General features: G+C 57.1%; 1 protein-coding gene across 2 annotated transcripts in view; it reads left to right on the plus strand.

Annotated features, from left to right (window-relative positions):
• POC1A (POC1 centriolar protein A) overlaps positions 1-14709 on the plus strand; it is a 114250-nt gene that overhangs the window by 97686 nt on the left and 1855 nt on the right. The gene's annotated exons all lie outside the window — the stretch shown is intronic.

Raw genomic sequence — 14709 nt, forward strand, 5'->3', positions numbered from 1 at the left:
AGAAGTTTATCTGCAAACCAAACTTGACCTTTCTGAAAGTTAAGGCCAGAAGCTCTTGCTCAGCCCTCTGTGATCACAGAGTCCAGCAGGCCCGGCCCCTGAGGTCACCAGCCAGAGAGCACACCCCCTTGCCCTGGCCCTTCTTTGTGTGGGGGAAACCCCCCCTTGCCCCTGTGAGATTGCTGTTTGGGGCCTCACTGAGCCCCTCAGTACACTGATCCCAGCTGGACCCTGTGTCCTGAGCAGCCAGGGTGTGTTTGGCCTTACACGTCCCTATCAGCTGTGGGGAACAGAGGTACCTCCCTTGGGTGTCAGGGCTGCTCTGCTCAGCCCAGTGAGCCACTGCCCATTAACCTGGGCGTACTTGCCCTCCTGGTCTTGAGGGCCAACTCCACTGCTCATCACCTGGGTGACCTTGGGCAGGTAATGTTGCTCCCCAGAGCCTCAGCTTCCTCGCATGTAAAGTGGGGACAGCGAAGCCTGCTTGTGTCCTCTGAGCACTATGGTGAAGCTCTGGATTACCTGGGTGTGCTAGGTCGATGTTCTCCAAGGGTCAGTGTGGGAAAACACCAGTGTGGTCAGGTGACACAGGAGTGGACATTCCACGCATGTCTGTAACTGCTGGAGTCCCATGAATGCTTTTGAGCTGCCAGTGAGATCTAGTGGTCTGACTAGGCATTAGGATGAGAGGGAGACAAAGAGGTCTTTCTCAACATCCAGGAAGGCACAGGAGGAGGGCCCAGGAGGTAACGAGAGGGACTGGGTGCCTGGGGACTGTTGAAAATCAGGGGTGGGTCGTGGGGCCCATTAGATGCGGTCCTTGAACCCAGACCCAGGCATTGGGGCCAGGATTGAAGCTCTTCAAAGATGTATATATATATCTTGTGACAGCCATCCTCTGAATTGAGTTACCGTAATGGTTGTGGGGGAAATAGATTTCCTAACGATGGGATTTAGGTTTTTCTTTGGGTGACTTTTTGGTTTTGAAAACCCCTCATGGGAATTCTCAAAAGCAACTAGGGCTGAGGTCACAAGTATGGGTGCTGGGAGCCGTGTGTGTGCCCCCCCTTCCTCTCGGGAGCCTGTCCTGGGCCCCACCTTCTCCCCTCCCCATCTGGGGAGAACACACACCTGTCCTGCCGCCACCCTGGTCACTGTGCTGCTGGGCCCGCCCCAGTCTTCTCTTCCTGAGATAGATGGCTCAATCCCAGAGGCCTGCAGGAGTCAGAGCAAAGCTCAGACCAGGAGTTAGAAGCCGCAGATGCTCTGGCACAGCCTTGCCTCTTCCTGAGAAAGCCATGGTTTCCTCCTCCACTGAGGGGAAACTTGAGGCCCTGCCCATCTGTCTGCCCTCTGGGGTGGGCAGCAGAGGTCGGCGTCTCAGGTGGGGCCGGGACTGCTCTTAGGGCCTTCTTTCCATGAGTCGCCCCTCCCCTCCACCCCTGGCCGGGCCCCTCCCCTTGTGGCCACTCCAAGAGGAGGGGCTCCCCAGTGGACCCCTGCCAGTCCTGTCTGCTTGGTGATGGGCATTCAGAGGCCCTGACCTTTCCCCTGGTGTTCTTCTGGGGGTTCTGCCAAGTGATTTAGGGTCCCTCTCGCAGGTGCTGGGACGGTCACCAGTGAGCAGGGAGAGGCTGTTTTCACAGCCAGAGTCCCCTGGGAGCTCACCTCCCACCTTGGCTCCCTTCACTTCCTTCACCAGCTCCTGAGTGACAGAGGTTGGGTGGTGTCTGGAAGTTGCAGGGGCCCTGGGTCTTCCTCGAGGGCGAGGGTGTGGGCGTGGGGCGCAGCACGGCAATGTGGGCGGTACCCGGGAGCTAGGGAGGCTGCAGTGCGGGGCCTGGGCCCGGCAGGCGGCCGGTGGTTTCGCCTCAGAAGCCCACAGCAAAGTTATTTTTGACTCCGATTTCACGTCTTGCTGCTTTTTAAAAATACCAAGCCATGAAATTCCTGCTCCAACTGTGTTTTCTCATGGCAGCTGTGCTTGAGGCTGGCCACAGCAAGGCTGTGATGTCACACATTCAGGTTCCTGTGACTCACTGGGGGCCGATGGGCTCGGGGACCGGAACATGTGCGCCGTGGGAAGCAGCCGCGGGCAGGCCACCCAGCCCTGAGGTTTAAAGGTCCAGGTTGTTGCAGCGCTGCTGACCAAACTCAACAAGGATAAGGATTTTGGCCTGTTTGCTTTGGGGAGTTGGATAGAGTGACCCATTGCTTCAAGACACCCTGCCCCAGCCCCCCAAGTTCCTGGCGGTTTCCTATCTCATGGGCTGCTCGGGTGAGCCATCCCACACAGGGAAGGTGGGAATACTGGGCAGGCCCGGTGTGGGCCGAGCTGCCTGACCATTCTCAGGGGTTCTCGGGGTCCCTCTTTCCCGGACGGACCAGCTGTTGTTTGTGGAAAGAGACTCCAGACTTTAGAGCAGTTCTGCCATTTTCCCTGGGGGCGGATACTCCCAGGTGTGCCCAGATGGAACTTGTCGGGATGGTGTGCAGTGAAAGCACCTCCCCGCCCTCCGCAAGTAATCCCCTTTTGTGAGGTGTGTGCAGCCCTCCCAACGGCGCTCACACACCCAGGCAGGACCGCAGGGGTGATTGTTGCTGGTTTCCGCAAGAGCGGGCCCTCCCTCCACAGCAGCCTATCTCGCCACTTAGCCTTGACCGTGTATAATGTATAATCCCAAGTGGGTTTAGCCAGCCTCCTCTTCCTGGATATTTAAGGGCTGCCCTTGGGCCAGAGTCGACTTCAGGACAGCCGGATCTCCTGCCACTTGGGGTTTGGAGACTTGTTTTTCCTCTGTTAAGAGCCTGCTTCCTGGGGACAAGGGACTGAAGACACTCTGTTAGACACTTGGGGTCTGACTCTAGCCAGTTGCAGAGGGGCTGGGCCCTGGCCCTTCCCCAGCCCTGTTGCTCATTTTGACAGTTTATCCAGAGGCTTCTCTGGCTTTGCAAATGCAGAGGCATGGGGAGTACCAAGTCAGGGCCAGTGTGCTGGCAGCAGTCAAAGACGGGGCGAGCTTGTGTTTATTATTGCGTGAGGGGCTGGATGGCAGCTCCGTATTCTATCCTGTCTGCGGTCGTGGCAGAAAGCACCCCCTCCCCAAAGAAGCTGCAGATGGAAGGCCCCTGCCCACCAGATGGGCTCGGGATGGCTGCGGTTACCTCTGGGGCCTGGGAACATTCACGGTCTTATGAGATTTCCCCTGTGAGGCCCAGAGCAGGCCTGGAGCTGGGGGCTGGGGAGCAGAGGCTGGAGCGGGAGATCTAGGAGAGCTAGGCCCATGCAGGGACATCTCATTCAGACTGACTCTGGATGATTCTGAGAGGAGGGAGGAAGGGGACCCAGGCGATTTGCTCTCACTGCTCTGGGGACCCAAGGGCCCTCCAAAGAAGGGTCAAGCACAGGCCACAAGAAGGGGCCTACGAGTCTTCTGGTTGTGACAGGCAGCCTCAAACGGGCCTACATGGCTCTGAGATTAGCCAAGCCCCAGCTGCCCCATGGCCACTTGGCGCCCTTCTGCATGAAGCGCCGTGAGAGCTGGGTCGGGAAAGACTGCAGTCGGGCCTGCCATTTCCCTCCGCCCGCTCTGCAGAGGGCCCTTTCTGGGCCTGGACTGTTGGTACAGACCCTCACTGTACCCACGGTAGCCTCGGCTCTGTGGGAGGAGAAAAAACGGAAAGGAGCTTTGAACTCAGCAGAGCGTGGCATTTGGGGGAGCGATTCTGTTCCCCCCATTCTGATCTGGGCCTAGGTGGTAGCTCCAGAAAACCAGCCAAGATGATAGGCTGGGTCTCCCACTGTGGCTCAGCAGGCACTCCGCAGGGCAGGGGGAGCCTGTGAGCCTTCGTCCCTGAGGTGGGACTGTTGGACAGGGGCCACAGTCTGACTTGCCAGGCTGCACTGAGTTTTTCCGGGCCTCCAACAAGCTACCAAGCAGTCTCTGACTTGTGATGGTTGTGTTTTATCGGGTGCTGGCAAATTAACTATTTTATATGGATTGCTAAAAAAGTGAGCATCTGAAGAAAGGGGATACTGAAGGTGGTCAAGGCCAAGGTTCATGCCCCGCTGTCAGCCCTGTTTGGACTTACCCTGGAGCCAGAGTACAGCTGAGCAGTGACTGGCATCCTGCACCTTGGGGCCTGTCCCTGTCAGACACTTGCCTTCCCTGGTGGCGTGCCCATGGCTGGCAGAGAGATGAGCTTGAACCCAGGCCAGGGTCGGTGTGGCGGGGGCTGTGGCTCAGGTCTTCCTCCTGGTGTGGGTAGCACCCCACGGGGCCCTGCAGCATCCGGTTTTAATGGATGTTGGTGAGTGGCCCCACTTTTAATAGCTTCTCCTTTGGGGATAAGCAGTAATATGGAAAAGCCTGCATTTATTTAAAAGGAGTTGCTATAAAGCCATAAGGAAAGTAAATTAGCCAAGATTCCTTAATGTCATAGCTAATCCACCAATAGAAAATAGTGTCCCATGCACTTCCCGAAGAGAGCTAATCCTCGTTAGAGGTGGGGGCTGGGGGATGCAGAAACGCCCAAGAAATCCTATATCCCTGAGACAATGTGAAGCAGAAACATGGACCTCTGGGCTCAAGGGACAAAAGCTCATTTGTGTTGTTGGCAGCAGACTGGGGGGTGACGAGAGGTGGTGAAAAAGACAGTTACTGAGCCCAGAGAGGTTGCGAGGAATTTCTGTAGAAACTTGTTTTTCTGTGCATCAGCTGTGTGTGATGCTGGACAAGTTAACATGTCAGACGTCAGCATGAGCGGGAATCTCCACTCCTCCCCCTCTAAAGTTTAGTCCCCGAAACTTTTAGTCCTCATCAAATTGGCATGAGGTGGGGAGGGGAGGAACTGGGCTGCTTCCTGGATTCCTAACCCACTTTGCGCACCCCTACTTCCTGCTGAGGCCAGGAGGCTTCCTCCCTCCCAAGGCCATCTGGCGGTGGCCCTTCGGGCTCCAGGCTGCCCACCCTCCACTCCCTCCTCTGCCAGCCCTCAAGCCCACCAGGCCCAAGGCCCAAGCTGGGGGGAATGTTCCTCACCAGCCAGCCAGGCTCATCCCCAGAGGAGGGCTGCCCCAGGCCCGGGGAACCTGGACTGGCTGGTGCAGGACCGGCCTCCTCTGCGTTCCCATGGCACTCAGGGTCTGGCTGTGTCCATCCAGCACTCATTGTGCACATGTGAGGTGCCAGCAGCTGGGCCTGGGAGCAGGAAGACAGTGGTGAGCGAGAATAGACAGAAACCCCTGTCCTCGTGGGGCTGGCACTCTGATGGCTGTCAGCAGGCCGCCCGAGGGCCAGCGTTCACAACTCTGACTCGAAGGCCCCTGTACCACAGACCTTCAGGCGCTGGGCCGAGGCTGGGGCTGAGAGGCAGAGCCTTTGGTGGTAGGAAGAGTTGGGCCCAGACCAGCAACCCCAGGGAGATGGGCTGGCCCCTCCGGCCCCCATTCACCCCTGACATGTGGCAACGGGCTGGCCAGGGCACCATCAGCAAGCCAGGGCCCTGCGTGTGTGTACACACACGTGCACGAACACCGAGAGCCAGAGCCAGAGCTGCCAGGAGACAAGGCAGAGCCAGGCAGGCGCTGAGCCCAGCAGCCCCACTTTGTTTTGATAGCTCACAAGACCCCACAGCAAAGAGATTCCCCTTTTGTTGCATCTGTTTTAGATCTTTAGAATCTGAGTGAAGTCAAAACCCTTCTACAAGGGAGATTAATTCCACACTGTTCCATCTTTGCAGTGAAACCATAGGAAAGTTAGACATTCTGTGCGGCACTGTCGAGACAGGGGCGTTGAGCCAATGGCCAGCCCCTGGATGTTTCCCACAGCCTGGCACAAGTGCCCCCAGTGGCATGGCTGGGTGACTGTGCCCTCACCCTGAGACCCAGGGCACCTGGGACCCCCTACCCCCAGGATTCTGACTCCTGTGTTGGGGGAAGGGGGCTGGGGTGCCCCAGCCCCTCTGGGGAGACCGCCTGGAGGAGCCAGAATCAACCATAAGCCTGGAAATGATTAAAAGGAACTTTCCGTCACAGGAGAACTTGAAGAAGCAGCCAGACCACCACGTGCCCTGATGGCTCAGGCCCTACGAGGCCTGACCACAGGCCACCTTCTTTGGAGCCTCATCAAGCCCCACCTGTGCCTAGGGCCACCCCCTCAAACAGCCCAGAGCTCAGCCATGGCCCCTGTGAGCTGGGGGAGCCATGTTGCCCACGGTGCATCCCTGCCCAGAGCATGTGCCATGTAAATAGTAGCTATTAATAAAGTGTTGGGTTGGCCAAACAGTTCGTTTGGGATTTTCCATAAGATGTTATGGAAAAACCCGAACGCACTTTTTTTTTCGCCAACCCTATTACGATGGCTCTACAAGAGGTGCGTTGCATAGATGAGGAATCTGAACCCCTGGTCAGGTAACTTGCCCAAGACCACTCAGCAAGTTAGTGATCAAGTTCAGATTTGAGCCCAGGCAGTACAGCTCCAGAGCCTGTGCTCTTACCACCTGGGACAAAGGTGGGGACCAGGAGTCACTCTGACAGCATTTTCTAAGGCCCACACCTGTGTCACAACCATGACGTGGTGAGAGAGGAGGAGGGCAGGGACCCGAGCACTGGGGGGTGGGGAGGGGGGGATGAGGGGGACTTCTTGGGGGAGCAGGGCCAGAGTGGGGCTTCGAGTAGGTGGGCTTTGGGCAGGGAGAGCAGTAGTGACGGGCAACGCAGGCCTTGAGTGCCATGTGAATGCCACATCCAGGAGTCTGGCCTTTCTTCCTGAGCTCTTGAACAGAAAAGGAATATAGCAGAAGCAGCATGGAAGGCAAGGAGGAGGGGAGTCACCAGGAAGCTGAGGCAAAAGGATGGGGACTGAGAAGAGGCAGTCACCAAGTGGGACGTGCCTGGGGTCCTCAGCACTCACTGTATATTGGGGGCCCTGGGGTCCTGGGTCAGGCGAGGAGACTCCTTGGGCAGAGCCGTGATGCGACTACCGCGCCCAGCCTGACACAGCAGCCAGAGGGGGCTTGGACATTCCCTGCACCCTCGTCAGCCCTTCCTGCGGCCTCCCCGACCCGCTCCAGTGCCCTTCCATGCTCACCATTCCCACTGCCCTCCCCCGGCCTTCTCCCAGGTGCTGCCTCTGCCCTACATGCGTCCCTTCTTTCAGCCTGACCTTCTCCCCACGCTGTAGCAGGTGTATGCTTGTGTGGCACTCCTACCCCCAACCGTTTCAGCCCTCTTGCCCCATTGCCCCTTTTGCCCCATTCGGACACTGAGGTCCCAGTCTCCTGGCTTCCTGAGACTGCCATCCCAGAGCAGTTTTAGTTCCCCCTTGCCACAAGGCAGAGTGCTAGAGGGGGCACGTGGCTGGATGTCAGCTCTCTGCTTCCATCGTCAGTTTGTTTCTGGCCCAGCCACCCTGTTCACCTCTGTGCAACCTGTCTTCCATGTTCCAGGGAGGCCCAGGAGGGCCTTTCAACCATAGAAACCAATACCACTCACCTAAGAGGGGCCCCATGCACCCTGTGGGGCTCTGCTTAGAGCAGGAAGTGGCCATGGAAGTGCCCTGGCTGGGGGAGTGGGGTCTGCTGGGAAGAAGGGTTGCCTGCAGAGCTGGACAGCGTTGGGGAGTGTGATGGGAAGGCCTGGAGTGAGTGAGGCCTGCACACGTGGCAGCATTTCATAAGGAACTAGCCCAAGAGCTGAGAAATGTGGAGAGAACGGTTGGCTGGTCACCCTCATTCTTTTCCCTTCCTCCAAAATGTTTTTCACTATCAGTCGTGGCAGCTTTGCCAAAAGCCCGCCCAGATAGGACTGGTACTGCATCCCATCAGTGCCTGGAAGCCCCTCAGAGCCAGAGTCTCGTTGCTGCACGTGATGGGCACCTGACAAGTGTGAGAGTGGATGATGATGTCAGGAGGGCTCGTGAGGGTTCTGTGGCCCCTCAGAGCTTTGTAGAAGTTATGGCTCCAGTTTTCCTGCTACATTTGCACACCAGTATGTGCAAGAGACCTTCAATAAAGGTGGCGGCAGCAGTGGCTCTGGAAGGAGGAACAGCTGCTGGAAGGGACCTGGCTCCGGGGGTGCGCTTTGGTCCGTTTCTGAAGTGCCAGTTCACCCTCTCTGGTTTCACCACCTGTTGTGAAACTAGGTAGCCATGATCCGTTCCCAGGCTGAACCCCTTCTCCCAGAGTCCACTCTGGATCCAGTGCTTGGAAAAGTGGCCACGGGCATGCAGGAGCACCATCCTCCCTGGCTGTCCCTGCTCAGATTTGTGAATCTGGTGAGGCAGTGCTAGGGAGTGGAGGCGTCCCATTCCTGTCCCTTTTTGGGTAAGGGCCCTGGGACCCCTCCTCCACCTTCCTTGTGACCGCCATACTCTCTTCCCTGTTCAGTCACTCCAAACCAACCACACTGGCCTCCTGACAGTGCCAAGAGTGTGCTGTGTTCTTCTCTGTCTCAGGGCCTTTGCACCTTGTGCTTGGAACACACTTTCTTTGGCCTGTCCTGTGCTATCTCCTCACAGAGGCCTTCTGGGCCTCCTGTCAGGGTTGGAACCCTCCTTCCCAGGTTTGCCGGCCCCAGAGCACGTGAGCCGAGTCAGGGGCCTGGACTCCACGTGGAGCTCAGTCCCTGTGGGCCAGACCGACACATCCTGCTGCTTTTCTCTTTGCCTTCTCCCTAAACACAAAGTGAAAAAGGGATGAAAAGGAGACAGAAATGAGTACTGGGGGGGAAAGAGCTGAGGAAAAATGGAGGACAAGCCCACCTCAAGAAGAAACCAGGCTGAGGAGAAAAAAGAGGTTGGCAGGGCTGAAAGAAGGGGAGGACACACCGTGAGCAAGTGGGGGCCTGGGAAGTGGGCGGTCAACAGGAGAAAGCGGGGGCAAAGGAAGGGCCCACAGAGCCCAGGGAGAGCATGTGGGCCTGAAAGAACTGTGCGCTGCTCCACAAGGCTGTGGGCAACTTGCACCGCCCACCTTCTGCTCTGTTCCACCCCTTCCGAGGGTGGGATTTATTCTCCCGGGGAGCCCTGGACTCCCGCCGCCTCCGTGCATTGCCCGCAGAACTCTTCCCTGGACCCGCGTGGAGCCCACGGGAGTATCGCGGCCTGGGCCCTTGCGGCTGTAGAGTCAGGCGGAGGCCCCGCGTACCCACTTTGCCTTTTCTGAGCATCACAGATGCGTGAGGCCCCGTCACAGGACTCAGGGGTGGAGGCTCTCCCCTTGGCCACCTCGGAGGCCAGTGGAGATACACAAACCCAGGCTCTGTCCCACGCAGGCCACTTTGGGCCCCGTGGGGTGCAGACACCTGATGACTCGATGCCAGTAGAGAAAAGGCATCTGAGGCAGCGAAGTTTGGACCTGTGGCTCTGTCAAAATGTCCCCAGTGCTGTGTTCCCTCCCACTTGGAGTTGGGGGCCCCAGGTACCAGACTTATCGCTGAGGACAGGCATTTTGGTGCAACTTCTCTGAGCAGCACTACAATTCAGAGGGGACTAAAAATAAAAGCCTGTCACTTTAAAATTGGTTATTTTTACACCACTCAGAAGGCCCTTCAGGATGTTTCATAAAACGTCTTACACTGTTGAACTGTGAGCGAGAGAAGCCTCTCGCCCTGTTAATGTTGCCCCAATAGGAGACAGATCACAATGTCTTCTCCCCACTCGGCAGGAAAGTCAGGATCTGAATGAGATGACCTTGCTGAGCCTCTCCCAGGGGGATTTTCCTCGGAGAGCTCCAGTGGCGAGTCATGCTGGGAACCCCGCCCCCTAGCCCGAGCTGGCCTCTTCCATGCTCTTGGGTTTGTTCCCCAATGCCTCCAGCGTCCTCCTCCCTTTTGGGTCCCTGGGTTGGGCCGTCCCTCCATCAGTGCCCATTGAGGGGCCAGGCTGCTTTCCAGGGGGTTTCAGCAGCATCACTGACATGGTCCTGATGAGCCCTGGCCGGAGCCCCCAGTTCACCCACACTGGATTCTCCTCTCCAGTATCCAGGGGCTTGTGGATTCACTGCCCTCTCCCTCTCCCAGTCTCCCCCCAGCCCCCTCTCCCCCTATTAATGAGGATGATCTGAGAAATCCAGAATAACCAGGCTTTTTCTGACACCGCCTCATGCCTGCCTGACCCTCCCATCCCTCTCAGAGGGGCCTCCGCCTGTCCAGTGTGGTGCCCATCCTTGGCCTCTGCTGCGGGGCCCATCCTCGGCCTCAGGAGTGTGTTCTCTCTTGTCCCCCATCTGACTCACCACCAGATGGTGGTGGTTCATACCTCATGGATATCTCTGATTTTGTCCACTTTCCTCCTTAGCCCTCTCTCCCAGTCCAAGCCACCATCATCCCCTCTCATTCTCTCTTGCCTCCATCATGCCTAGTCACAGCCACACAGCCACGCCCCGGGCCATCCCCATGGAGCAGTCAGAGGGGTCTCATCCCCGCTTGGCCTTGAACCCCCAGCACCTTCCTGCTGCTCTGCGGCTGAAGATGAGGCCGCCAGGCATGGCCTGCAGGGCCCAGCCCCATCTCCTGCCTCCTCTGAGGCCCCTCTCCTGCTCGTTGCCTTCCCTCCCACCTCGGGGCCTTCCTGCCCCTCTCTCCTGGTGAGCTCCTCCTCAGTCTTAGCTCACTCCCTTCCTAGGGCCACCTCCCCTGGCTCTGACCAAGCAGCGCCTTCCATTTTCCCAGCGCACCCCGCTGGTCTGCGCAGCTGCTTAGCGCTTGCCTCTTCAACCTGCTGCGCACCCTGCGGGCCCAGCTGAGTCTGTCTGCTCTGGGCCATTGTCACCCCGGGCCTGGCACAGGCCAGTACGGCGTGGTGCCTGGGGAGGATCTGAGTGAGCGAAGAGTCTAGGGCCAAGGTTGGCAAACTTTTTCTTAATGGTAAATATTCTAGGCTCCGGGGGCCATAAGAGTCTGTCACAACTACTCAACCTGCCACTGTAGCCAGGAAGCAGCCACAGACAATATGTAAGCAAATGGGCACAGCAATAAAACCTTATTTACAAGAACAGACAGCAGGCTGAGTGTGCCAACCCTTGGTCTAGAGAAACAACAGAATTCATTCAACAGCGAAGGGAGTGTTTCTAAGGAAACGATTTTCCATGAGAAAGGGCTGTGGCTTCCTGGAAATCGCTGGTAACAGCGGGAGAAGGTGGTTCTGAAACAAGCCCCCACCTGACCCTCAGACAGGTGTGACTTTGAAGGTGACAATTATGGATCCCCTATGACCTTGCCCCAAGGGGCTCCCGCGTGGCTTGCAGGTGAAGGCCATGACCCTGGGAGGCAGACAGTGTTGGGCAGGGGTAACAGTGTCCAGGCGTGGAGTCTGAATTCTGCTTCCTGTTGCTCCCATTCAGGGAGGGAGGTGCCTTGTTTGAAGTCAAGCCCAGTCTTGGGAGGTGTGGGGTACCAGCAGTGACCAGGGCGAGTACCAGAGCATGTCTGGGGGCTGATCTCTTACGCTGTAGCAGCATAAACGCCCCAGTGAGAGAAGGCATCTGAAATTAAGGTGTTAGGGTCGTTTCTCATTGCATATCTATTAAAAGGTTCTTGTCGGTATGTCCCTTTTAACCCTATAATATTGCCTTTTCATAGCTGTGACTTCTGTGATAATTCCAAACCTAAATGTTTAGCCAGATAAGAGACTCTACTTCATGGGCATTGGAGGTGTCTGAGGCCTGGGAACTGCCTTGGAGGGTGGGTGGCCTGATGGTGTGAGGGCGCTGCTGGGTGACCCTGAGGGATGGCCCTTCCATCCGCTCCTGCTCATTTAATCCAGAGCCACCAGACCAAGTGGCTTGGACAGGACAGAAGGTGGCTGCCGCTGCGTGAGCACAGAGGTCCAGGAGCATGTTCTCAGGCTGCTTGAGCTTGGCCATAGGGTGGGGGACAAGCAGGTCTGCTGGGTCACAGGGCCAGTAGCCCTCAGGTGATGCCAGAGCGAGCGGTGGGGGCAGGGGCGGCGGGGGAAGGAGTAGGTTAGGCCTCTCCTTATATGTGGTGGATGGGGACAGAGCAAAGGTGCACAGTTCCCGGTGCCTTAGCCAGCACTCTGAAGCCAGGCCACCAGGGTTCACAGTCCAGGTTTGTCATTTATATGCTGTGTGACTTCTGGCAAGTTAGTATCACTTGGTTGGTGCCTTGGTTTCCTCATCGGAAAAAATGGGGGTGATACAGGCTCCCACCCTGAGGGGTCATTGTATGGAATAGAATGCCTGGCATACTGTGAGCACTCCGTGAGTGTCAGCTGTCGAGCAGCCCCTGGAGCAGAGTGTGTCAGGAATCAGGATGGCCCCCCAGAACCCAGTCCTGGGTCTTCCCTCGAGTCTGGGCTTCACACCCAATTACAAAGGGGACCTCGTGTCTGGATGGCACAGGGCCAGGGAGAGGGCATGAGCTGCCTGGTTTCTCCAAGGTCAACAGACAGGAGGGCCCTCTCTGTGGAAGAGTTTGGACCCCAGAATGAAGGAGTTCCGGCTAATGGCTGTCTTTCCCAGACGCGTTGCCCAGACAGGTCTGCCCAGCAGCCAGAACCCTAGACTCCTCAGCCCCTTCTCCAGTTTCCCTTCGCCCTACTTAAAGTTAAGTCAGAGGCCCACGGATACCCATGTCAGGCAGGGCCATTTCCTTTTTTGACACCTGCCACCACACCCAGCTTTCAACTCCTTGGGGACTCTGTGAGAGGCTGGGACCAGGTCATTCACCCTTGAATAAAAGGAAAGCAAGGTGACTGGGCTGGGAGTGTGGACTTAGAGGGACTGCAGAGGTGTCTGCCTTTCCAGTGCTTCTCCTCACCTTCCAGAGCAGGCGGGCCTTGTCTCCGGGCCTGGGGAGCATGGGCACCATGTAGCAGGACGAGAATTCCCAGGGCTGGGCCAGAGTACGAGGTGGGGTGAGCCACGAGCAGCCTGCTTGGCGTGGCCCCGAGCCTCTGGAGGGTACGGCTGCGGGCTCTGCTCTGCCCTCTGGGTGCTGAGGCAGCACATACTCATGGAGGCTTGCTGTGCCCCTGACACTTGGTTGTGGGGATATTGCTCTGAACCAACAGGTAAAGGTCACGCTGCAAACACAGCCACATGACATGGCCTGGAATCGGTCCCTGATAGCGATGCTGCTCCCTCCTCGCACGGGGCCCCAGCAGCTGGGGAAGCACGGTGGCGGTGGCGCGCGCTGTGGTGGCCTGGCTGACTCCCTGCAGGTGGCCGGCCTGCCTGCCCTCTCGCTGTGTGCATCGCCAGCCCTGAGCGTGTCTGACCTCTGCTACTTGGCTTCCCCGATCGGAGCCTTTTCATCAGTGGGGAAGCCCTTTCCTGGTGGAGGGAAGGCATATCAGCAAATCGGAGATCAGGGTTTCCAGGCTTCACTTTATCCCAGGAGGGATAACCGTTTCCCATGAAAATGAGGTCCCATGCTTTAGTGGAATGGGATTATTAAGACAAATTTGTGAAGCAGAGACTGTGTTCTAATGCACGGAAATCCAAAGTGTCCGTCCTCCTCTTCCTGGCCCATCCTTCCAGCTCAAAAGGGGTTTGGACGGGATCATATGTGACGGGGAAGAGCTGGGTGGACTTAATCTCTGGATGGTGGCCGCCACTGAGCATCTTGGCAGAGAAGGCTGGGGGCGCAGGGAGTAGGGAAAGTGGACACCAAACACAGAGATGACGTGACTCTTCCAGAAGCTTGCCTGGGAAAGGGGAGAAGCTGCAGGTTTGAGAAGGGTGGACTTTTTTTCAGCCTGTTTGTCTCTAACGTGCTATGAAGCATCCCCTCATAGCTCCCAAAGGAAGGACCCCCAACACCCTCCCTCCATTCAGGGGGCTGGAGGTGAAATAAGCGATGCTTTTCTGTTCAAAGAAATTTAACATCATCAGATTTAATGCCATATTTCTACCGAGCTGAAGTATGGGCCCCCCATGGAACTAAGTAGAGGCCTCGTGAAATGCGTGGCACCCCTGGTATTGACATCGGCCCAGCACCCGCTGCCTCCACATTTGGAAATTCTGTCCCTGTGAAGAAAAAAAAAATTTTTAAGTGTGTGTGTGTGTGTGTGTGTGTGTGTTGGGAGGGGGATGGTGCTGGGCAGAAGAGGAAAAGCTGGCTGGCTCCCCCACTGGGGCCTGGAGTCCAGAGCCATCGGAAAAAGTCTGGATGAGGAATGATTTTGGAGCTTGGCTCAGTGTGAGTTTTGCAGCAGCCAGTGGAAACTTCCAGGAATGCTGCTCTGGGCCAGCCGGGGGCTGTTTCCGCCGCCACTTTTATGAGCTGCAGACCCCCTCCATGGCTGACCGGCCAGCAGAGGGGAATCTGACCGTCTCTTTCAGCTCAGCTCTACCTCTCAGGGTGCAGTTCATATTCCACAGGCAGTAACTTTTCAGGCTCTGTCCTGTGCCCCAGGGCTCAGAGCCTTTGCAGCCCGGCCAACTCATCTAGAAGGGGCCAGCCGCCAGGAGGAGCAGCCTCCATGAGCGGCTGACATCCATGCGGGATGCTGCAAAAATTTATAGCAGTCTTAGAGGGGAAACTCCCTCCCAAAATGTTTCAATGTTTTATTAAATATGTGAAAGGAAAGTTTCCTTTCTACTGGACCAAGGCCCAGAGCCTCCATGGAGCCTCAGGGAAGGTGGCAAAACCTCTTGGGAAAGCCCACAAATGAGTAAAATTAATAGAAAGTTTTGTTTCTTAATCTGACCCCTTTCTGATGCCGGTAGGCTGCATGGCACAGG

The sequence above is a fragment of the Lagenorhynchus albirostris genome, chromosome 10, assembly GCF_949774975.1.
Source record: "Lagenorhynchus albirostris chromosome 10, mLagAlb1.1, whole genome shotgun sequence".
Lineage (NCBI taxonomy): Eukaryota > Metazoa > Chordata > Mammalia > Artiodactyla > Delphinidae > Lagenorhynchus > Lagenorhynchus albirostris.